At 39.8% G+C, this 26447-nt stretch overlaps 1 long non-coding RNA gene and 1 pseudogene across 1 annotated transcript in view; one reads left to right on the plus strand and one right to left on the minus strand.

The window, feature by feature from the left end:
- The window catches only part of LOC126078063 (uncharacterized), a 201151-nt gene that overhangs the window by 28693 nt on the left and 146011 nt on the right, over positions 1-26447 (minus strand). The window lies entirely within an intron of this gene.
- Positions 10453-11016, plus strand: LOC126078062 (protein tyrosine phosphatase type IVA 1-like; annotated as a pseudogene).

A 26447-nucleotide genomic window follows, 5' to 3' on the forward strand; every position in this document is an offset into this window, starting at 1 on the left:
TTCTCATTTCTTATGTAATTTAAGAAGTTTAAAAAAGGTTTCTCTAAAAAAGCTGTCCTGAGCCTCCAGGAAGGTGCTGTTAGACGTACCCCAAGTTCAATTCTAAGCACACCTGCTACAGGAGCCTCTTACATTACAGATTAGAAGGTGATGGTTGCAAGCAACATCAGAATGCTGGTGAAGACACGACCACCTTCTCCAGCGAGAAGCAATTAACTACTTTAAACAAAAATGTACTCTTTCATTTCCATGATGGCTTTGCTTATTCTTTTTGAAATTATTAGATCACTCTATATTTGAGCTCATTTGGGATAGGCCACCCACCGTTTTTTATTTTCATGGACCATTTTTTCATTTCATTCACTCATTTTCTCATTCAATAAATCCTCATTAACAGCTCACCGTTTGTCAGGTACTTTTTTTTTTTTGCATGTATTAATAATTGAGGAATATTAAAATATGAATGGTAATAAATAGCCCTCATCTTTAAGGAGATTATGGGAACGAGGAGGAGGGGCAGAGTGAGATAGATAAATTATTACACTACAAGAGACTGGGTACTGGGTAAGAGAGAGTAAATGCTACAAAGAAAAGTGAAGATAAAGTAAACGGAGCATTCACAGTAAGGAGAGTTGACATCCCTTCAGAAAGGCTCAGGGAAGGATTTGCAAAGAAAGACAACTGCGCATGCCCTGAATGATGGGTAATACTTAGGAGGGAAACGTTTGTTCTCCTTTCTTTATGTTTCCATGTCGAGAACTTCAGGGTAAAGCCAGGCTCCTGGCCTCTGTCCACACCCATTACTCCTCCCACAGAGAGTTAATCCGCGAGTTTGGGAACAGAAACAGCACAGTCTGCTCATCCCCTTGTGGTTCTCTTTAGTAGGCGCCTGTCTGGAAGACCCTTGTGTTTTGGTCCATCCTCTGATAAGAATGATAACTAGATGGAAATTTGCATCTACAGAAAGAAATGTTGTTGTCAGCTGCAGTCGAGTTGGCCTCCCATTTATTACAGAGTAAAACTGCTCCACAGGGTTTTCTTGGCTATAATCTTTATGGAAGCAGTTCCTCAGGACTTTCTTCCCTGAGGCTACTGGGTGGGTTTAAACCACCAACTTTTAGGTTGGCAGTCAACGGCAAACCATTTGCTCCCTCCAGCCTCCTCAGAAAGGAATGAAGGCACTGAAAATAGCAAAAATATGGGCAAATATTTTTCTTAAATTTGTTAAAATTCGATTAAATAAAGAAAAACAATAATAACTATGTTGGCATCTCCTCCCTGGAGGGGAGATGAGATGGTACAGGGGGTTAGAAGCTGGCGAAATGGATGTGAAAAGAGAGAGTGGAGGGAGGGAGTAAGCTGTCTCTTTAGGGGGAGAACAATTGGGGGTATGTAGCCAGGTGTATATAAGTTTTTGTGTGAGAGGCTGACTTGATTTGTAAATTTTCACTTAAAGCACAATAAAAATTTAAAAAAAAGAAAAAGAACAATAGCATATTGTAGGGTTTATAACATTTGTAAAGGTAAAATACATGTCAACAACAGTATGTGAAGTTAAAGAAGGAGCATAAATGGACTCATAGGGAGTGGACGGGCAAGTGACACAATTTATCTGTGCCTTTAGAAGAGCAATCCAGCCTCAGGCCATTGAGCAGATCAGAAGGAACAGCAAAATAGATGCATCCAGGAGGGGCCAACAGGACTTGGAAACCGATTTGAAGGGGTAAAGTGAGGATAACAGAGATGTTGAATGGAAGCTCCAATTTTGGAGGTTGAGAGATAAAGAAGTTCATGGCTTCATTAAAGAAACAGGTAATCTTATAGGAAGAACTGGCATAGGAAGAAAATGATGAGTTTACTTTTGGCAATACTGAATGGAAAGTAGAGGGGAGGCCAGATAGATGGAGATGGATGACAAACAATTCTACATGCAGGTCTCTCCTCTTATAAAAATTGAAATGCTTGTCCTGAACAATTTATGGTCTTTATGTGACTTCTTTGTACCATATGCTACATGATTTGTTGTCAATTTTTTAATATATCCAAGCTGTTAGCAAGAGAAATAAATGTAAACCATGACAGAGTGGGAGGTTTGTATAAGAGTTTGTTAAGAGGCCTTTTGGTTCAGCCTCCTGTCTCTGAGCAAAGGTCCAAAGCCAAAAAGCCAGTAGTTCCTGGGCTTCACAGCAGACAGGCATATGCTCCGCTCTGCAGATGGGTGCACTGGTTTCTGACTGCCCTTCACCTGCTGCCCACATTACCACTTGCCCTTCATTCTCTACATTCTTTGACTTTTCCATGTTTCTGAAGCCTCCATTATAAGTCCAGCAAAATGAAGGACTAATAACAAAAACCAAGAGGCCAAGCTTTCTCATTTACCTATCCCTCCCCTCCCTTTCTCCTCCCTTGGCAGTTATCCAATGGGAGACAACTTATCCATTCAGCTGTGACGGATACCACTGGAAACCTGTGCCTACCCCTACTCCAGTTTTCATCTATAAACCCTTCTCCTAACTATCCTGGAAAGAGTCCTACTCTAACCCAAAATTGTGAAGTTAATTTGTTCTTGTTAAGTGCTGATGAATCGGTTGTGACTCATAGCAAAGCTATGTACAACAGAATAAAACACTGTTCCATCTTGTACCCTCCTCACAATCGTTGTGATGCTTGAGCCCATTGTAGCCACTATGTCAATCCATCTTGTTGAAGGTCTTCCTCTTTTTCGCTGACCCTCTACTTTACCAAACATGATGTCTTTCTCCAGGGACTGATCCTTCCTGATAACATGTCCAAAGTATATGAGATAAAATTAATAAAGATATTTTTTGTTCTCTCCCATGTCCCAGCCTGCAATAATTTGCCACGTAGTTTGGGATCTCTTGAAAACTCCAAGTTTCTTAGTATTACTGACCTTAGTTAAGAATTAGAAGAAAAACAAGTTGATTGACCTAATTCAAACAGTAGTGTAATTGACTGAAATCTTAGCCTCATTCAGAGAATTTACATTTTTAAAACAAGCTCTCATATATTTAAGTGAATCTTTGGGTGGTCATATTTCAGGCTACATGACTGAAAGGGTGGAAAAAAATCCACATTTCATTTAATTCTGTAATATTTAAATACAAAAATATCAGTGCTAACCTGTGATGTTTATTTTAGTATATATTCTGTTTCATAAAATATTGTTTAATCTTCCAGTCTAAAATCCAAATATAAAACAATGAAATAGTAGTACCGTTTTTTTATAGATGGAAAACTACTGCCCAGACAGGTCTACTTCCCACCTTCGTTCTCTGTGTGCTTGCTTTCCCGTCTTGGGAAAAGCGTTATTGAGAAGAGCGTATAGGTACATATTTCCTCCATCTGCTTCACATATTTATGCTATTTCAACTTGATTGCCTTACTTCCTTTTTTCTATACTCAGGGCTGTTTTCACCCTGTTTTCACTCACTTGACCACTAACAAAGAAATAAATAAAACAAGTACAAAGGGTGACAGAATCAATGAATGCAGTATTTAAAATATCAAACCCCAATTCTCGGTGAGTGAAGGAATTCCACAATCTTTCATTTAGCTGGGAGTTTTCCTACGTTTGTGTACATGGTGCTTCACAGTAGGGAGGAGCTAGAAGAAGACAGTTCTTGAGTTCCCAGAATGAATGAAAACAAGACACTGACAAATGTAGAATCCACAAATGGCTAAACCCAGGTGGTTTCTAAGATGAAGAGAATAGAGAGCAAAAAGAAAAAGTTAGAAGACTGAAAAAGGATTTACCCATTTCCTCTTAATCACTATTATCACAACTCACTTCTAATTTGGTTGAAAAAATACACAAAACCATTGAGTTTATCACAGTGAGTTAAAGTATATGTAGCAAAATATAGAGAACACATTGTGTGTTTAAATGAGACAAATCAGAATTTAGATTATTATACGCTAAAGAGCAGGATGGCGCTGATGAGTAGGGCACTAAAGAGTGCCTACTTCTGGTATCCCTTACACCTCAGTGTGACACGTTTTTACGTTGAGAGGAAAAAGTAACTGCGTACAGCCCAGACAATTTTCATGGCTGAAAAACACATAAATTGTCTTGATCTTTGAGCTGATTTACTTTACATAGTTCTCTAAAACAGAGTCGTAACAGGCCAGTGGAAACAAAATAAAATAGAGTGTGTTATTTTGCCTTCCTCCTCCCCGCCCCCTTTAGGAATAAGTTCAGATCTGAACATAGCGATGAAAGCCATCTGGCCCTGGTTGCTGCTGAGAGTCAACATGAATGTGCTGATGGATTCTGCAGTATCTGATCACAGGCTGAGAGCAGATGGAAAGTAGGTGCAGCTATCCAAAAACTCTAGGTGGGGAACAAAAGGTTAGCACTAATTACTGACTCTACCACTTACTTCAGTATGTTCATTTTAATAAAACCTTGGGGGGGGGCAGGGGGAGGAAATTAAACCCTGAAAATCATTTTGCTCAAGTCTATGTTATGAGAACATGCACACCTCTTTGCTGTCCCCCCACCTGGAATGGTCTTCCTCCACATGTTCCAATGGCTCCTGCAATCACTTTGTCCAAGTGTCTGCTTAAATGTCACCTCTTCAGAGAGGACTTCCCAGACCATCCAATCTACAATTTCAGCACCTCACACTATCACACCCTGACTCTTCACTATGCTTCTGGTCAAAATAATCCAGGTTATGCCACCATGACAAACAATCCCCAAATCGCAGTGACTTAAAACAAAAAGTTTGTCACTTATGAAAAATCTACTAAGGGTCTGAGCTACTCTTCCAGGCAGTTCTCCTCCATAATTAAGATTTAAAAAAAAAAAACGAAAAGCAAACAATCAAAAAAACCTGTCGCCTTCGAGTCAATTCTGACTGATAGCAAAAACACAGGACAGGGTAGAACTGTCCCATAGGGTTGCCAAGGAGAAGCTGGTGGATTCGAGCTGCCAACCTGTTGGTTAGCAGCCGAGCTCTTAACCACTGTGCCACCAGGGATGATAAAAAAAAAAAAAAAAATTGCCATCGAGTCGATTCCAACTCATAGCGACCCTATGCGACAGAGTAGAACTGCCCCAAAGAGTCTCCAAGGAGCACCTGGTGGATTTGAACTGCCTTACCTTTTTGGTTAGCAGTTGTAGCACTTAACCACTATGCCACCAGGGTTTCCTCCAGGGATGATAGCCCTTACCAATATGTGCTGACACACTTGTCACAACAAGGTAAAAATAAGATGGAGAGTTGAGACCGGCAAATCAAGACTTCCAGCCAGAAGTGACACAGGTTACTGCCACTCACATTTTTATTGACTAAAGCCACATTAAACTACAAGTGGGCAGGGAAGTACCATCCTCTTGTGATTCCCAGTAGGTAGAGTAGCGCTCGCATAGCATGCTTTATTTTTCATTATATGGCTTTTCACCTGCCATCCTGTATTTTACATGTTATTATCCGTTTCTTCTCACCTGAATATAAATGCAAGAGGTCAGAGACCTTGTCTGTTGGTCTATTGCTGTAGCCTCAGAATGCTTAACGGGACACTTGATAAATGCTTGTTGCACGGACAAATAAAAATGCAGGCAAAGATTGGCTTTATGCCAGGGATTGCCAACTGAAATGCCTACAACCCAGCTGTTAATATAACCAGGGAAGCCATCAACGTTGCTTATCTGGGCTGAATTAATCTCCCAATAGTGGGAAAATCTTGCCACTACCCAAAACTTGACAGTCGGGGCCTTGGTGGACTGTGGGCCCCGGGGGAATCAGATCTCTTTATTCAAGTCTCTGAATATCACTGCTGAGAATCAACACAAATGATTTTTCAGGAGAAGCTGAAAATCTGGATTTTTAGATAAAAATCTCTGACTTTTGATCATACGGTTCAAAAGTTTTCAAAGCAATACACAGGTCATATCCAGCCAACATGATGCCAGTCTGTGAATTTTGCTGTAGGTAGAAAGAGTCAAAGCGCATGCATTGAGATTTGCGAAGACTGCGTTAAATGGAGAGAGAAAGAGAAGAAAGAAGAAAAAAGAATATTTGCATCGGTCTCTCAATCACCTACATTGTAATTTAGTGGGATTTCGCCCGAACTCTTCACCTCTTACCCACGTCCCTCTTGAACCAGGCATCTAGAAGCTACCCCTTTATATTTAAAGAACTAGTTTCATTCGTTCATTTTTGAATCTGTGAAAATGAAGAAGGGGTCAATCCGGCCTTCAGTGACACTATTGTCTATCTTACCGAACAATGTCTAAATAAAAGAAGCCACAGGGAAATGTCTCCAAGCTTAAAGTACTTAGACTAAAGAATTACTGTGATGAAAATGGCACTGACAGAATAAAAGATCTAAAATCTATTTCATTTAGCAGCTGAGATCCCAAACCAGAACTCTTCTTCTCAATAACCAATAATTTGGCCTGATTACATAATGAATGTTTCTTTTTTCTTTGCCCTAAAGTTGAACTTTGTATATAAAGGGGCTGCCAAATACATTTTCACTGTAAAGAAATGTTGTTTTCCAATTGTATCACCCAAGAGGCTTTAATTCAGATGAAAATGTTCAAAAATCACTTTTCTGTATTTCTCTGAACCTTGGCTGGGGTGGTTTAACGAGGAGTGTTAATCCTACTTTTCTTCTCCTGAGGGAATTGTTATTGCACAAGGTCAGTTAAACTTGAAGTAGAATTGTTCATTTCAATGGCCCCAAGCCCACTCTTGGGAGTTTTCCTGCTGTATAATCAATAAAAAAACACACTGGGCTCCCCAGTCAGGGACTCAGTGCTAGATTCCAGGCAATCCACTTTTCTAAGGAAGCAAACAAATTATGTCAGACCTGCCTCTCTTCTCTTGCAAGAATTCCACCACCATGCACCAGACAGCCCTAAGATCCTGCTTGTCCTGTATAGAGCTATCGTTCAGACCTCAGATTGCATGTCTGTTAGATATTGCCTTTAATTCTAGGATAACTCAAATGTCGGTGAATTCCCATCACTTATCTTCCAACAAAGCTCTCTGCCTTTCCCCCATATTCTCTTCCCCTGGAGCTTCTGTTCAAAGTATGATGGAGACAATTTCTGCATTGTGTCTTTAACTTGTCTTTCATACATTTATTCTATAGATTAATGTTGCATTCTTTCTGAATTCCTCGGGACAACCACCCATGTCACAAAATCTTCACCTGTCTATAGACCTTTGGTCCTTTTTTTATTGAATGGTTTGAAATCTTATTGACTATGTTTTTCTATCTTTAGCATTTCTAATTTCCCTCTCTCCCACCCCACCCTTTGATTTTTCTACCTGTGTGATGATTGGCATCAGCTTGAGTTCTTAACAACCACAATGAACAAAGTAGCCCTGCCAACCCCTGATGGACACATAACATGAGCAAAAAATAAATCTTTGCTGTTGTAAGTCTCAGCTCCTGAGAAATCTTGGGGCTAAAAGTCTCAAAGAAGGGTGGGATAAGCTGCCTAAGGCCACAGTTTATATGAAGCTGTCTGCCTAGAGAGGCTGGAGGACATGTGCATGCACGCACACACACACACACATAGACACACACACACACACACACACAGCCTAGAAGTCAGAAATTAAGGCAAGTCACCCTCTGGCTTGGCAAAAGAACCTTCAATATACTCTAAACTGGCTCTGGATTGGAAGGTTATAAATGATCATGTGAAGGCAACCATAAAACTCCTAAATGGAAGACGATGGTTGGGAGTGGGGTGAGGAGAGATAGAGATCTTGCAATAGGAGAAAAGCTTACAAACTACTCAAATACAGAAAGAAATAAAACCTGGGAAAGACGGCCAACAAATCCAACTATTCAAAGATTAATTCAACCCAGCTAAGATTAAAATAGTGGAGAAATGGGGAAAGAGTCCTGAAAATGAGGGTGCTTAGACTCTTTAAGGAGCCCTGGCGGTGCAGTGGTTAAGAGTTCAGCAGTTAACCAAAAGGTTGGCAGTTCAAATCCACCAGCCACTGCTTGGAAACCCTATGGGGCACTTCTACTCTGTCCTATAGGGTTGCTATGAGTCGAAATCAACTCAACAGCTACAGGTTTGGTTTTTTGTTTAAAGCTATAAATGATTGGGAAAATTTTTTTCAAAATAACAAATAATGACATAAAATAGGCAGACTTTTTGCCCAACATTTTTGAGGAGCTGAAGGCCTAGGATGGGAATGCCCAGCTGTCTTCCCATTCCAGAGCTGAGCAGGCCCTTAGCTTTACCTTCTGCTCTTCTTTTGCATTTCTGTTCTAATTCTAGGCCATACAAATGTTTATCTACTTTTGGGGGTGCAACTATGGCTTTTTAGTTTTTCTTTTTTATCATTGCTATTTACATGGAGCAGAAGGAAATATCAAAGAATGATCTTAAAATAGCATTTTGACTGAAATTTGGAAATTTATTTTTTGCAGGATGTATAACATTTGGAATCTTTGAGTGAAGTTAACAATAGCTAATGTATCACTTTCTCAAGATAAAATAAAAAGAACAATTCAGACAGGCATTTTCCTGATTGCTAAGAATTAACTATCTCAAGTTTTCTATAACTAACTGATGTGGTAGTAAATAAAGAACCAGAAGATATTTTAGGAGGCCGTCTATCTCTGATTTGTCAGATTCATATTCTTTTCATAGAAGGAGTCTAATCATTATTAAACACAAGGAAATATATAGTGTTAAGAAAGGAGGTTTTAGAGTCAAACTAATTTGAATTCAAATCCTATCCATTGCCTTCTAGCTGATTGACTTCTGGCAAATTGATGTCTAAACCCCCGTATCCTCCTCATCAAAATGAGTAGAGTATATGTGAGGCCATCGATGTCAAGTGCTTACCATAGTGTATGTTACACAATAGGTCATTATTATTATTTAGAGCTCTATCCACTGTCCTATATATAAGTAGGGAGGGAAAACAATTACCATATGAAAGATGGAATTTAAAATAATGTTATGTCCTTTCAAATATTTGAATGCTATTACAAGGTAAAGGAGATTATGTACCACTTCCATTCAGTTTAATAAATGGATTAGTCATTAATTTTTGGGCGGGGGGAGGGCATAAATTACAGGCTTTGTTTAATAACACCAGAATATTGATTCTTGTGCTTTGTGCAGGTTGGCAAAGCTAATACTGTTTTGTCGTTGAAGAGCTTCTGGAAGGTTTGTTAGAGCCAACATTCCAGTCTAATGCTCAACATTACTTGTGTGAAGAATTCCATCTTCTTAGCTAATAAAACACTGCCACAGCTTGTCTCATATACAACGACAACCACAAAAGTCAATATTAAAATTTTCTGCTCTTACTTTTATCCACAAGCATGGTTTTGGAGATCATAGCCAAAGCAATAAAATGCCTACACTGAATACCTTATTGAAATAACATTCTACCCACTCTCTAATCATATGCCCCCAAACCATCTTAATCTGCTCTAACTTTTCTTTTTTTACAGCAATTAACATCTTTTAACATGTCATATAATTTATTACGTTATTTTTTTAATTTTCTTAAATTCTCCACTAGAATGTAAGCTCCTTCAGGACAGGGATCTTTGTTTTGATCGTTGCTGTATCACAAGTACCTAGAACAACGCTCATCAAATATTTGTTGTTGAATGAATTGTATATTTATACAAAGATATAATCTAGAGGTTAAAATAAATGAACTAGACATAGAGATAGATAGACAGGTAGGCATGTAGGTAGGCAGGCAGGCAGGCAGGTAAATAGGTAGGGAGAAAGAGAGGGAGGGAGGGAAGGAGGGAAATAGAGAGAGACAGATACAAATAAAGCTTAAAAATATATAAGATTGAATATAAGAAGCTGCATGCAGGGTCTCTTTGGACCACTCACTGCGTGATAGAGCCTGGTGCCCCCGCCTCCCCACGATGACCACCACTGCCCCGGCCCTACAGCCGCTGACACTGCTGCCACCTGTGTTGCCGCTGCCTCAGGACGGCTGTATGATTAGGCCACCATCTTCAATGAGCAAACATATTCCTCAGTTCTGTGTTGTTCTTGGTCACACATTTATGAAATTCTGAAGGGCAATGGAGATTACTACCAGGCACAGCATGACCCCTCTGCAGACAAGTGAACTGTAGAAATTCATTACTACTCCAGCAAGAAGCCCCCATGAGAAGAGTTAACATGGACACAGAATGTTGAATTGAAATCCTCAGAGCAATTTTCAAGAGCTCTGTCCTAGATGGGGTAAGCCTCAGTGCGCTGCCTTTCTGTTGCCTCAGTATTACTGGATTGAAGAATTGCTTCTTGTTAGGAGGTTCGTTGCATCTTCCACTCCTCCCACCATCACACTCCAAGCACTGAGAATTTCGAGTATTTTGAAATAGGCTTCAGTTTCTTTACATCATTTCTGTATTTACTTTTTAAAATTCTTTCATAACCCTATTGAGTGCTTTTTTAACTAAATGAACATGGCTCTAATGAACCACCCAGCTCCTGTGGAAATCACACAGAAGAACATGAGATATCTGATTACACACAATCCAACCAACGTGACCTTAAACGAATTTATAGAGGAACTTAAGAAATACAGAGCTACCACAATAGTCAGGTATGGGAAGCAACTTACGACACTGCTGTTGTGGAAAGAGAAGGCATCCATGTTCTCGGTTGGCCTTATGATGATTGTCCCCCGCCATCCAACCAGGTTGTTGATGACTGGTTAAGTCTTGTAAAAATCAAGTTCCATGAAGAACCTGGTTGTTGTATTGCTGTTCATTGCATTTCAGGTCTTGGGAAAGTTCCAGTGCTTGTTCCCCTAGCACTAACTGAAGGTAGAATGAGATAAGAAGATATGGTGCGATTCATAAGGCAAAAGTGGTGTGGAGATTTTAACATCTCTGAGTCAAAATCGACTCAATGGCAATGGTTTCTTTTTTTTTTTTTAACTTTTCTATTTGGAGAAGTATTGTCCTAAAACATGGCTGTGCTTCAAAGACTCCAATGATTCCAGAAACAACTGTTGCATTCAGTAAAACGGGTGCCTGATAGCGTTGCCTTGGAAGTGAAACTTGAGACAGGATCTAATTTGTCATGCATATTTTACCAACATATTAGTTTCGTGAATATGTCTAATAAAAAAAAAAAAAAGAAAGAAACCCATGCTGTTGAGTTGATTCCAATTCATAGTGACCCTGTAGGACAGAGTAGAACTGCTCCACAGGGTTTCCAAGGAGCGGCTGGTGGATTTGAACTGCAGTCCTTTTGATTAGCAGCTGGTCTTTAAACCACTGTGCCACCAGGGTTCCAAAGCTCCCATAAGAATATTGAAAGCAGGTTTACCAGAAGACAAGTTTGACAGAAATGCAGCCTCCATGTTTGGGTTATAATCACCCTATCTGGACACTTAGCAAAGGATTGTTACGGTTCGGCATTTAGAATGTGCTTACCAATTTGCACCAATTAACCTTCCCTGGAACTCATGCAGTATTGTTATAAGTCTTCTTTAAATCTATTCCTATGCCAGAATCTTATTAACATATAAGAAATTTAGAGAGAATTGGTGCCAAAATACCCAGCACAATACTTGTGTATTTTTAGTATCATATGGAACTAAAAAATCCCAGGAACTATGAACACTCTAGACCTTACGTGGTTTATTCCTTAGCCATTTCAAACATTGAAAGCAGAACCTATATGGTTATTTGCATGCTCACTTTTTGTTTATATCTCCCACATTCGTACCAGTATATATCAGGTTTATGAAATCATTGATTTTTGCTGGATTTTTACTAAGTCTTACAGTGATTATTTAATGTCTTTCTACAAATCTCATTTTGTGATTTTATGGAAGACCTTCATTTTGAAAAATCTACATGTCTTTAATTAAAAAAAAAAAAACACCTTACAATTAATTTACTGTTTGCACTTTGGGGTACACCTTAATATAGAGGGCCTGAAAAAAGAATAGGAGAGGACTATTGAATATTTTTAGTAAAATGCTGCCTTTGTCTTGTGTAAAACATGTAGAATCTGCTCCTTAATTTAGTAAAGACACTTTGTTATCGTAGCTAAAACAATTCTTAATCATAAAATTTCTGAAATTCTTGTCATTTTTTTCCTATATCAATTGGAAGTTGTTTACCAACTTTTGTTTGAAATGTAATTTTTTTTTTCCTTCTCTCTCCAACCTCTCTTGCAAAACAAGAAGTGGGTTTCTGCTAATGAACCGAGCAGACTCTAATTTTCTATGCCTTTCGAGCTGTGTAACTTAGTATTTGGATACTTGATGATTTGTTTTGTTACGTAATTGTTAAAATGGTGATGTGTACTAGTGTTAGTTCAGCCATATATTTATATTGCCTGGGAATGTGTGGTTATAATTCTGTGGGAAAAAATAATTGGTCAATGTGCACCAGCTTGTAAAAACTTAGTTGGGAGAGCTTAAACATCTACATAAATGATGACATGGAAAAAAAAAAAAAAGTAATACTAAAAAAATAAAATGCTGCATACAAAATATGATCCCGGTATGTCATCTTTTGAATCAAGTTTTAAAATGCACAAAACAATACCTTACATTGTTTATAGATACAAACAACTATACCAAAACGAAACCCATTGCCATCGAGTCGGTTCCAACTCATAGGAACTCTCCCTGTAGGACAGAGTAGAACTGCCCCGTAGAGTTTCCAAGGAGCGGCTGGAGGATCCCAACTGCTGATCTATTGGCTGGCATCTGAGCTTTTAACCACTGAGCCAGCAGGGCTCCAATAGCTGTATATGTAGTGAAGGTGTGAAAACATGAAAGGAGGGATATTCAGTTTTGTGATAGGATTTGTCTCTAGGGAGGAAGGCATGGGAATGGGAAGAGTGAGGGTCACAAACAGGGCTTCGGTTGTATCTGCCATGTCTTATTTTTTAAAAAGACAGTCTGGGTGGTAGGTACTTTGGTGTTCATTGTTATATTCTGCAACTTCCTCTGTATTTGAAATAGTTCATTAAAAAAAAAAAAAAATCCATTGCCATCGAGTTGCTTCCAACTCATAGCAACTCTGTACGACACAGTAGAGCCGCCCCGTAGAGTTTCCAAAGAGCTCCTGGTGAATTTGAACTGCCAACCTTTTGGTTAATAGCCATAGCCCTTAACCACTATGCCACCAGGGTTCCCAAAATAGTTCACATTTTTTAATTAAAAGAAACATCTCGAAAACTCCTCATCCCAGGCAACATATATCCTACAATCTTGTTAATGATTTTCTCATCACTTGCATCACCATGAGAGCTTATTTAAGACCAAAATACTTCATAAAGAAATTCATAAACATACTTGATGTTACAACATCTGCTGAGGTTACATTTCCTTTAGTTTTATTCTTTGTGGTGAGCACAGTGGGTCTAATTTTGCTTTCATCAGAATTTTCTTTCTGGGTCAATATGTTTCGTTAACTATGGGAGCTTCAATTAAACCATTTCTCCCAAAAGAAAAATGTAAAGGCTGCTACTTAAAGACTCTTCAAAACAGTGGTAATGTTCTGAACTATTTGTTGATCCTCACAAGAGAGGTCCCACTCCAGGAGTTTATGTTCTGAGAGGGCAAAGTGAGAGCTGTGCAGAGTACGGGGCTCAGGAGAGGCAGCCTTTATGTTCCTGAGGTGGAATACAAAAGACTTGATGGCTACTCTTGCTGAGATGTCCTGTTCTAAGAGGGCCAGGACACTAAAGAATTTAAGTAGGTTGTTAAGCTAACTGAAAAGTTGGAGGTTCGAGTCCACCTAGAGGCACCTCAGATGAAAGGCCCGGTGATCTACTTTTGAAAAACCAGCCATTGAAAGCCTATGAGGAACAGTTCTACTCTGACGCATGCGGGGTTGCCATGAGTCAGACTTGACTCCACTGCAACTGGATTAGCAGATGTTTTGGACCAAACGTTTGGAGGTCTGATGTTCACCTGGGGGCACACACTGAGCGATTGATTTCCTTTAGCATCTCGTCTTTTCTCACTTCTTTAGAACTGGTTAACCTGGAAACGAAATCAATTGTTAACTATTTACACAGGACTTAGAATACTCTTTGGTTCTTTGTTAAAGAATAGAATTGCAAAAAATATGAATCTTTATTCCTCATTACATTTCCCTTTTGACTCTGAATAATCTTTCAGGTCTACCTGGCTAGCAGTAAACTGCCACTCTACCAACCAAATGGTGGACTTTTTGTACTATCCTTTCAGATGATTTCACATCACTGCTTCTCCAAAACTCATAACCTGTAAGAGATCTAAATGTTTAAAAAAAGAAAAGCTAAAATCATTCCAGACTTGAATCTCTGTTCTTTTCTCATCAATGCCGATAATGGAAACTGTCTCTGGCGTTAACTCATTTTCAGAAACACCCCTTCCTGGTTCTCCTCTTTGGCCTCCAGCTTTGCCAACCTCAAATTTCTTTCTCACTGCTGCTTTCCACCTGTGAAAATGTCATCTCAGTTTTTCACAAAATCTTACCAGCTTCCTCTTCTTGGTCTATACCTTTCTCATACTCTGTTCCTTTTTAGCAAAATGTGACAAGCAAGACTGTCATCGTGTGTTGCATTGACCTTCTCACCTCGTTTTCACCATTTGCTTTTCACTCTTTGTAGGCAAAGTCTTCTATAGCATCCCCTTACCTGTGTTTCTCTGCCTAATCTTTGGTCCAAACATCTGCTTATCCAGTTGCCAGGGAGCCGACTCTGACCCACAGCCCCATGTGTGTCAGAGTAGACCTGTTCCTCATAGAGTCTTTTTTTTTTTTTTAATTGTGGTTTAAGTGAAAGTTTACAAATCAAGTCAGTCTCTCATACAAAAATTTGTATACACCTTGCTATGTACTCCTGGTTGCTCTCCCCGTAATGAAACAGCACACTCCTTCTCTCTATCCTGTATTCCCTGTGTCCATTCAGCCAGCCTCTGCACCCTCTGCCTTCTTATCTCCCCTCCAGGCAGGAGCTGCCCACAGTCTCATATGTCTGCTTGAGCCAAGAAGCTCACTCCTCACCAGTATCATTTTCTATCCTATAGTCCAGTCCAATCTCTGTCTAAAGAGTTGGCTTTGGGAATGGTTCCTATCTTGGGCTAACAGAAGGTCTCGGGACCATGACCTCTGGGGTCCTTCCAGTCTCAGTTAGACCATTAAGTCTGGTCTTTTTACAAGAATTTGAGGTCTGCATCCCACTGCTGTCCTGCTCCATCAAGGATTCTCTGTTATGTTCCCCTCATAGGATTTTCTATGGTTGATTTTTCAAAAGTGGATGGCCAGGTCTTTCTTCTGAGGTGCCTCTAGGTGGGCCCAAGCCTGCAACCTTTCAGTTAACTTAACAACCCGCTTAAATTCTTTGGTGTCCTGGCCCTCTTAGAACAGGACATCTCAACAAGAGTAGACACCAAGTCTTTCATATTCTACCTGAAGAACATAAAGTCTGCCTGTCCTGAACCCAGTATTCTGCACAGCCCTCACTTTGCCCTCTCAGAACATAAACTCGGTGGAGTAGGACCTCTCTTGTGAGATCAATAAATGGATCAGGACATTATCACTGTTTGGAGAGTTTCTTTCCTAACAGAATTTAGTTTTCCGTTGTAGAGCAAAAGCATAAAGGTCAGAAATCTTATGTCAATATTTATTGATTTTTTTAAGTATGTAAGTAGAAGACATGAAACTTGAGTGTTATCACGTAAAACATCCCATCTGAACAACCATTCAAGCTGGCCTAGGCAGTGTGTGAGCCATGCCAAATGCATGCCTCGTGGGATCAATCCATTGTGTTGTCTGGTAAGTCACTTGGAAACAGCGAGCATTCCATTACTTTAGCAATGGAATAGAACTGACCTGTCCTTAGTGACTTCAGTGTAGCCTGCATCGGACAATCCACGAAGATGATGTAACCAAAAGCAGCTCATTAATCTCGTCCTAAATCTTAAATTCCAAGTCACGGCCAATCAGATTTAAATGAGTTCCACCGAACAAAGCTGGAGGCTGGTTTTTACGGTGTATAGAACATTTTGTTGCTTTGTTTGTTGCAATGAGCTACAAAAACCCACAATTTTTTTTAATTGCTTGAGCTCTTAATTGCTCATAGGTAGACCACAAGTGAACTTCAAACTTAGTAAAAGGAATTTTTTTATATGGACATAAGTCAGAATCAATTCGACAGCAGCGGGTTTTGGTATATGAACAGGAGAAACCCTATGGGCAGGTCTACTCTGTCTTACAGGTCACTATGAATTTGGATCAACTAGATGGCAATGGGTTTTTTGGTTTTATATGCACTTGAAGGAGTTCTGGTAGAGCAATGGTTAAGTGATGGGTCGCTGAGGTTCACACCCACCAAAGTCTCTGCATGAGAAAAGACTTAAGGATCTGCTCCTGTAAAGATTATAGCCTAGGAAACCCTATGGTGCAGTTTTACTCTGTTCTGAAGGGCCACTAGGAGTTGGAATTGACTTGACAGCACACAACAACAACAGGCACAGGTGGTCCAGTCTACAACCTAGACTAGGGATAGTGCAGGACCAAGTGGCATTGTGCTTTTTTATGCATGGAGTCACCACAAGTCAGGGCTGACCTGACAGCAAACAACAACTATCTGCACAGGTACAGGCTGTAAGTGTGGAAGCATATTTGTATATAATGCTGTATTCAAGCAAATTGAAAGTCCATCCTTAAAACTTTAGACCAGTGCTGTCCACTAGAACTTTTCCCCAGTGATGGAAACATTCTAATTCTATACTGTCCAATACAGAAGCCACGAGACACATGTAGCTAGTAACACTTGAGATGTAGCTGGTGTGATTGAGAAACCAAGTTTTTAATATTAGTTTTAATTCATTTTAATTTCAATGTAAATAGCCACATGTGGCTAGTGGCTACCACATTGAACCAAACACTTGAGACCATACATTGGACACTAATGGAAATAAATTAGGTCTAAGTCATTATTTTAGTAGTCATAGCAGCAATAAAGGAGTCCCCAATATAGGAGCAGTGCAAATGGTTAACACACTCAGCTGCTAACTGAAAGGTTGGAGGTTTGAGTCCACCCAGAGCTGCCTTGGGAGAAAAGTCTGGTGATCTATTTCCCCAAAAATCAGCCATTGAAAACTGTACTGAGTACAGTTCTACTCTGACACATACATGAACTCTATGAGTCAGGGTTGACTTGATGGCAGCTGGCTTTTTGTTTGTTTTTGTTGTTAGCAGCAATATCACTGATAAGATAAATATCACAGCAGCATTTACAGACTATTTCGCCATCTCCATTGATTTCTCAAGGCAACATTCTGAAGTCAACAGGGTAAGTATTACTATCACCTCTACTACATGTGAAGAAACTGAGTCTCTCAGACATATTAGGCAGTTTACACGACATGTGACCAAACCACTTGCTCTTTCCACCAAACTGTGAGACAAATAGTGAAAGAATATGGCTGCCGTGGAGCTTCGTTGTTGTTAGTTGCTGCCGAGTCAATTCTGGCTCACGGCAACTCCATGTGTGCAGAATAGAACTGTTCCATAGAATTTTCAAGGCTGTGACTTTTCAGAAGCAGATACCAGGCCTGCCTTCCAAGGCTCCTCTGGTAGTCGAACACTTAAGAGTTTGTGCTACCCAAGGACTCTACCATATCTTAATAAACTTGAAGGTGGAGGGGGAGGGAGGGGAGGAGGGGTGAAGGGAGGAACAGATGGAGGGAGTAAAAAACCACACAAGCAACACTGGACATAGCTGCAAGTAACGAGCTAGGTCAAATTTTGCATAAGCATGATCTACTGCTGCCAAAGTCCAACCTAGTGAGCTTCTGGCATGGGTGGGACCCAGCTTAAGACTTGCACATTGTTGCTTCTATCCGTGGTCTGCAAACCACAGATTTTTCTATTTTTTTCCTGCCCTTCCTCTCTTTGCTTTCCATTGTCTGCGCCACTTTTTTCTGTGTTGTATAACCCCAAATCAGAAACTTTTCCATGTTAAAATGGTAACTCTTATATAACAATCTAATAAAGCCTTGGTAATAGTAACAGTTTCTCCTTGTCTTTGGAAATGTGCTGGAACTTGTAAGAAAGAAATCCATTTTCTTTTTCAAATTAGCATAATGAAATATATTAAATTGAATATGCATGGTGGGTAATAGCTTCAAGAAAAAATGAATTGCACACCCCAGTGTCAGTTTGCAGACATATTAATGAAGGCTCTACAAGCCTGTGTTTGTGATAAGCCTGTGTAGCAGGCTGGCTGCTGGGGAGATGGGACCCGTGTCACTGAGAAAGACCCTAGTGCTGCTGAGCCTCTTATATTTTATACATTTACATTGGAAAGGCAAACGTTTAAATTGGCCCATCTAAAACCCAAGCCTGTGGTTTTGTGGATTCTAGATAATTGAAAACAGGACTTCAGTGCACTAAATCCACCTCTTCCAGGCTCTTTGCCATGACATGCTTCAATCTGAAAACACTTGTTTTAAAAGAAGCGTCTTATACAAAAGAAGGGGAAGCTGGGGAGGGTGGGGGGGATGATCAATATATAATAGCAAACATACAAGTCGCTGGCTGAAGTACACCTTGCTCAGGTTTCTTCTCTGCTAATATCATTAAATACAACTATCCAAATAGTAGTTGAGGTTTTTAAACTTCCCAGTCTGCTCTTCCAAACAATAGAGGAAGGAAGCCACCTGAGCCTTCGGGACCGAGACACTAATTGCCCAGCCCTGTCAGTGACCACAGGTTCATAAACCAGGAGTCTGGCTGAAGCGACTTTCTGCTGCAATCAAGCAACGACATCAGCAAGCATTATTTTTCATTCAGATGTCTGGCATGCACTACCAGCATTATAAAGATTGTTCAGTGTTGGGAGAAGCAGTACATCTTTTCTAGGCAGAATGATTTTAAAAAATAATACTTAGGGGAATTTATAGAGTTTTAATTGGAAATACCAGCAAGATAAAACTACATGGAATATATAAATTTTTTTTTTTTTAGAGAGAAATAGGTTTAAGAGTCCCTAAATGTATTGGGAAGGAGCCATGGTGGTGCAGTGGTTATGGGCTCAGCTGCTAACCAAAAGGTCGACAGATCTGGCAGTATACTTCTGTAAAGATTATAGCCTTGGAAACCCTATGGGGCTGTTCTGCTCTGTCCTATAGGGTTGCTATGAGTTGAAATCGAGTTTAATGGCAAATGTATTGCAGAGTTCCTGGGTGGTGCAAACAGTTAAAATACTTGACTGCACACCAAAAGGTTGGAGGTTTGAGTCTGCTCAGAGGTGTCTCAGAAGAAAGGCCTGGCAATCTACTTCCAAAAAACCAGCCAATGAAAACCCATCAGAGCACAGTTCTGCTCTGACACACATGGGACCGCCACAATGGCTATTGGCTATCAGAGTTAACTGTTTTTTTTGTTTGTTTGTTTTTAATGTATTACAATATAAAATTAATTTTGTTTTCTCTTGTTTATTTTAATGAAATGTTTGTATTTGTTATTTTAATAAAAAATATTTTTTATTTGGGTCTTTTTAATAGTATGTATGTGTGAGAGACAGAGAGAGAACACATTACAGATACAACTGTAATCTTTTTTATAGTCTTCCATAAATAATCTGCCTCTCTCCCTCTTTAGATGTAGTAATTAAATTATTATCATAAAGTGGATATCTGTCAGTTGATATTTTTATTTTTTTTACTAAATACATACATAGCCATAAAATAAATAGCATTATTGTGGCACTTTAAGCTTGACATCATATTGTAACTACCCTTCTGCCACTTGATTTTCATTGCTCCCTTTTCCATTTAAGGGATTTATTCACCTTGATAATGCAACTCTAGTCACTAATTTTAGTTGCTGGGTAGTGTTTCGTTGTATGAGTGGACCATTGTTTATTTATTGTTTCCCCATTGACAGACATGTATGTTATTTTTTATTTCTTTTTTGTTACTACTAACAACGCTACAATGAACATTCCTGCCCCTGTCTGTGTACATTGAGAGGGTTTCTCTCCTAGTGTCCAGAATTGCTGGGATCTGGGGCATGTACGGAAACCCTGGTGGTTTAGTAGTTGAGTGCTACAGTTGCTAACCAAATGGTTGGCAGTTCGAATCCACCAGGCGCTCCTTGGAAACTCGATGGGGCAGTTCTATGCTGTCCTGTAGGGTCACTATAAGCCAGAATCAACTCAATGGCAACAGATATGGTTTTTTGTTTTTTTTTTTAAGGCCATGTAAATCTTCAGCTTTACTAGACACTGCCAAATGCTCTCCAGTGGTTGTCTGGCTGTTCTTCCTATTACTTTAAAATGCAGTGTCATGCAAAATTGACTCTGCAGCCAAACGTGTTCTTAGATAAAATCCAAAGGAACATTTTGTTCTCAGTATCAATGAAAAACACCTGTAAGCATGTACGGCTTTTTTAATACTTGTATTAACATTTTATATTTAAAATGATGAATCCGAAGTTAGACTTGCAACATTGGAACAAAATATTAGGGGTATTCGTTCTCAGGTTTCTGCCCCAGGATTAGAAGGCTCTACGTCACTCACTCTGTGGTTCTCAAACATGGGGGTGCACCAGAAACTCATGGAGGACTTGCTGAACCACGGGCTGCTGCATCCTATCCCCAGTTTCTGATTCAGTAGCTCTAGGACGGGTCTGAGAATTTGGTTTCTAGCAAGTTCCCGTTTGATGCTAATACTGCTGGTCTAACTTGCTCACCTGAATTCCCACTAACCTAGAGGTGAGTGAACTAAAACCACCACTTCCGGGCTCTTCACCATGCATGTTCCAATCTGAAAACATTTGTTTTAAAAGAAGCCTCTTAAACAAAGGCAGGAGAAAAAGAGACAGAAAGGAAGAAAAATTATCCTTACTATGTTAACAATATAATTGCTAAAGATAATTAATTGTATGTTGCAACATATTTGTTGTTGTTGTTAGGTGCTGTTCAGTTGACTCTGAGTCAGTGACCCTATGTACAACAAGAACGAAACACTTCCCGATCCTGCGCCATCTTCACAATGGTTGCTATGTTTGAGCCCATTGTTGCAGCCATTGTGTCAATCCATTTTGTTGAGGGTCTTCCTCGTTTTCAGTGAGACTCTACGTACTTTACCAAGCATATTGTCCTTCTCCAGGGACTGATACTTCCTAATAACATGTCCAGAGTAAATGAGACAAAGTCTCATCATCCTCACTACTAAGGAACATCCTGGCTGTACTTCTTCCGAGACAGATTTATTTGTTCTTCTGGAAGTCCATGGTGTGTTCGTTATTCTTCATTAACGCCATAGTTCAAATTCATCAATTCATCGGTTTTCCTTACTCATTGTCCAGCTTTTGCATGCATGTGAGGCAATTGAACATACCGTAGCTTGGGTCAGGCATGTCTTTGTTAGTCCTCAAAATGACATATTTGCTTTCTAACAGGGCTTCCAACCAGCTCGGTTTTTTTTTTTTTTTTTGGTTCCAACCGCTGCTGAGAATTTGCATTTCTAACAAGTTCCCAGATGATGTTCACGCTGCTGGTTAGGGACCAGTTCTGAGAACCACTAGGAGAGCAGTGGTTCTCAAAATTGATTTTACCTAAGAATCACTTGGGGGTCTTGTTAAACTGTAAATTCTGATTCAGTATATCTGGGGTGGAAATGCAAATTCTCAGTAGGGATTCAAACTGGAATGAACCAATTTGAAGCCCTGTTTTACAACACTTTAAAAGAGGCCCTTTGCAGCAGATTTGCCCAATACAATATGTTGTTTGGTTTCTTAACTGTTACTTCCATGGACGTTGCTTGTGGATCCAAGTAAAATGAAATCCTTTACAACTTCAGTATTTTCATCATTTATCATTATGTTGTTTATTGGACCAGTTGTGAGGCTTTTTTGTTTTATGCTGAGGTATAAACCATATTGAAGGCTGTAGGCTTTGATCTTCATCAGTAAGTGCTTCAAGTCCTCTTCATTTTCAACAAGCAAGGTTGTATCATCTGCATATCACAGGTTGTTAATGAGCCCTCTTCCAATCCTAATGCCATGTTCTTCTTCATATAGTCAAGCTTCTTGGGCTGTTTTCTCAGCATACAGATTGAATAGGTATGGTGAAAGGATACAACCCTGATGCACACCTTTCCTGACTCTAAACCATGCAGTATCCCTTGTTCTGTTCAAATGACTACCTCTTGGTCTATGTACAGGTTCCTCATAAGCACAATTAAGTGTTTTGGAATTTCAGTTCTTTGAAATGTTAACCATAATCTGTTATGATCCACACAGTCAAATGCCTTTGCATAGTCAATAAAACACAGGTAAACATCTTTCTGGTATTCTCTGCTTTCAGCCAAGATCCATCTGACATCACCACAATATATTTAAGGATTCTTAAATCTATTTCTATTTCTACCTCCAACAATAGCATGCATAGCATTTATATATTCCACGTAGTTTTGTTTTGCTTGTATTTCCAATAAAAACCCTAAATTCCCCTAAGTATTTTTCAGACCTTTGTCCACTGTGCCCCGGCCATCTTTTTGTATCTCTGAAGGAAACTTTCTCTTCGCCTGAGAGTTTCACTAAACCAAAACTGCTGCTTGGTGAAGATTACATCCATGAAGTCTTCGGAAAATTCTCATACCCACATCCAATTTGTCAGGAAATTATGCTGACTCTACATGGTGCAAAGTTAATACACTTGGCTGCTAACTGAAAGGTTGAAAGTTTGAGTCCACCTGGAAGTGCCTTGAAAGAAAAGCCTGGTGATCTTGCAAAAAAAAAAAAAAAAAAATCAGCTATTGAAAACCCTAAGGAACACAGCTCTACTCTAACACACATGGGGATCACCATGAGTCGAAATAGACTTGATGGCACTAATACTATCAAAATATACCCAGAACCCGAGCCACTTCTGCCTGACTTCACTGCTGCTACCCTGGATAGAACCACCATTAGCTCTTCCCTAGATTACTGCCATAGCCTCATAAGTGGTCTCCATATTTGTCTCCTTACAACTACTCTCAACACAGCAACCAGAATGGCCCAATTAAAACTTGTCACATCATGTCACCTTTTTATCAGAACTCTGCAATGGCTCCTATTTCATTTAAAATAGGCTGCAAGACCCTAACTGACTTCATGCCATCCCCATCATCAGTACCTCTATGGTCCTTCCTCTCTTCTTTGCTGCTCCAATTACACTGGTCTACTTGCTGCTCCTCAAAGACAACAGACTCTCCTCTCTTAGAGACTTTGTTCCAGCTGTTTGCTCTGCCTAACATGCCCTTCCCAGGTTCTACTCGACAAAATCTGTCACCTTCAAGTCTTTGTTAAAACCTTACTTTATCAGTGACGCTTGCTATGACTAACCTCCTCCGGTATCCGATCCCTCTTTTCTTGCTTTATTATTTTTTTCTTTCTTTCGTAGTACCAATACCCTGATAATGCATTATCTCATTTATTAGGTTTACTATCTATTGCTTCATCCTCCCCTAGGATGTCAGCTCCATAAGGGCAGAATCTTTGCCTGTTGAGTTCACTGATGTAGCCCTAGCAACTCCAGCAATGTCTGCTGCATGGTAGGTATTTAATAAATATCTTGGAGAAGTGGATTATGTACATTTGTGATTCTACATTATGCTTTGCAGGGTGTTATCTGAAAAGGACATATGATATTTGGATTAGCAATATATGGGGACGATGGCTTGAGAAAGGACTAAAGTTCAGTCCATTACTCAGTGAATACACTTCATATGGCAGTGACCATGTGTATCTCTTCACCACTGTATGCTTAGTGTCAAGAACAGTCCCCGCCACGTAGCAGATGCTCAATAAATGTTTGCCGAATAAATGAATGAACAGAGAATTATTGAGAAGCTTACTCTGTAATTTGGAAGTTGATTAAGTTTCTATAAAAGTTTGTGATTCAGACATGCCCATCAAACAAAGCAAGTGGCAGAAAGTTCCTACTTCTAAACTTTCCCCTTGATCCATGAATTGCCCATGTTGGAAATTTTTCCTCTTAAAGGTTTCCCTAGAAAATATTGCTATGGGAGTAAAAAGGATGAAAATTGCTCAATTGAATGTACCCGAGTAAGTGTTTCTCACATTTGCCCAATGACAGGACTCTCCCAGGGGAGTCTGTTAAAAACATAGACCCCCAGAGCTAATCCCTAAATCAGAATCCCCAGCAAACAGTCCTGAGAATCTTTATTTTTAACAACCCCCAGGAATTTTTATGATCCAGTGAGTTAGGGAAACAAAACCTTAGTAAACAGGGTTCATTAGCAGGACCAAGAACAACATAGTATATTGCCTGAAATGTCAACAGGAGGAAGCTTTGCCTGTTACAAACTGTGTGAAAATAATGGCAGACTAGCTGGTAGATGGCAGAACCACTGCCTATATTTGAGCTCGACTCTCACAGTCTTTCCTCTGTGCCTACCTAACATGGTCATCAGGGGTTTAGGGGACTTGGGGTGACTCATAAGCCTGTGTTTATGGATTAGTCATAGAAGCATAACTGGAAGAAAGGAGTCTGGCTGATGACTCCCAGCAGACCCATTCTCAGCTGTTCCAAAAAAGCTGGTCTCCATCCCTCTTGCTCGGGTATTGTGGGTCAATGAAGGAGAAAGAGTGGAAAGTAAAGGTCTGGGCCACTCCACAAAAGGGAATAAAGAAACATTGTGAAACACAGAAAAAAAGAAGGGCCATTGAGCTTGTGAAAAATAGGACCCAGGGCTATTTTATGATTCTTCGAACACAGAAGCCTTTCTTTATACAGAGGTCACTGAGTTAAAGTGATTCATCTATTTTCTATATTCCACCAGATAGTGACACAGGTATCAAAGTTCTAACTAAAACAAAACAAAAAAGTCTTTTAAGATCTGTCTATATGAGATCATCCAGAACCACAAAATAATAAATTTGTCATTAAAAAAAAAAAAAAGGAAAAAAGATTGACACAGTGGCTGCAACAATGGGTTCAAGCATAGCAACAATTGTGAAGATGGTGCTGGACCAAGCAGTTCTTCGTTCTGCTGTACAAAGGGTCGAGCTATGAGCCAGAATCCACTTGACAGTATCTAACAACAACAACAACAAGACTTCTGGAATGTGTTTGGGCCATAGTGAAAACCCAACCCAGTGCCGTCGAGTCAATTCCAACTCATAGCGACCCTGTAGGACAGAGTAGAACTGCCCCATAGAGTTTCCAAGGAGCGCCTGGTGGATTCAAACTGCCGACCCTTTGGTTAGCAGCCGTAGCACTTAACCACTATGCCAGGTCCATACTAGGAATGTGGTAAAAGATAGCCAAGAATTAAAAAAAAAAAAAAAAACATTGCTGTCGAGTTAATTCCTAATCATAGTAGCAGTAACCCTGTAGGAAAGAATAGTTGAGAATTAAAAAAAAAAAAAAAGATTTATCTGCATGGGATCAAGTTGACAACAGCAACTTGAAAGATTCGATAGGAAACTTAGGCATCATTGAGTTTATGTTAGTCGAGGAGGAACAACTTGGAAAAGGAGGATAAGACTGGTTGCACAACTCGAAGAATGTGATCAGTGTCCCTGAAATGTACATGTAGAAATTGTTGGCGTATGTTCTGCTGTGTATATTCTCAACAACAACAAAAATAAATTGTGTGTATATACGTATATTAAAAAATATATAAAAGATAAAACAAAACTAAAAGCTTGTTGCCATTCAGTCAATTTTAACTCATGGCAACCCCTTGTGTGTCAGAGTAGAACTGTTCCATAGGGCGCTCATGGCTGTGAACTTTCCAAAGCAGATTACCAGGCCTTTGGTGCCTCTGGGTGGATTTGAACAGTCAATATTTTGGTTAGTAGCCCAGCTCTTAACATTTGCACCACCCGGGGACTCCTAAAGTTCTAACTAAAGGCTTTAAAATGCAATACCCCACGGTGGGGGGTGGGGGAGGAGGGGAGAGGAGGAGGAGTGACTTAACTACTCTTTCTTCTTCATGGTATATTTAGGAGCCCTGGTGGTGCAGTAGTTAAGAGGTCAGCTGCTAACCAAAAGGCTGGTGATTCGAACTCATCAGCTACTTTGTGGGAGAAAGATGTGGCAGTCTGCTTCCATAAAGATTTCAGCCTTGGAAACTCTTTGGGAAGTTCTACTCACCCCTACTGGGTCACTATGAGTTGGAATTGACTTGATGGCAATGGGTTTTATGGTGTATTTGTGTTCTGCTGGAGTTTCTTAGAGAAGTTTGTTGTTATTGTTGTTAGGTGTGGTAGAGTCAATTCCAACTAACCCATGGAGTTTCCTAGGCTGTGATCTTTATGGGAGCAGGTCGCCAAGGGAGTAAAAGGATTAAAATTTGCTCAACTGAACATACCCTAGAAGGGCGTTTCTCATATTTACCCAATGATGAGCTAGGCACTTAACCCTTTCATGCCTGGAGGTACATATACCCAATGCCGTCGAGTCGATTCCGACTCAT

The sequence above is a fragment of the Elephas maximus genome, chromosome 6 (assembly GCF_024166365.1).
Source record: "Elephas maximus indicus isolate mEleMax1 chromosome 6, mEleMax1 primary haplotype, whole genome shotgun sequence".
Lineage (NCBI taxonomy): Eukaryota > Metazoa > Chordata > Mammalia > Proboscidea > Elephantidae > Elephas > Elephas maximus.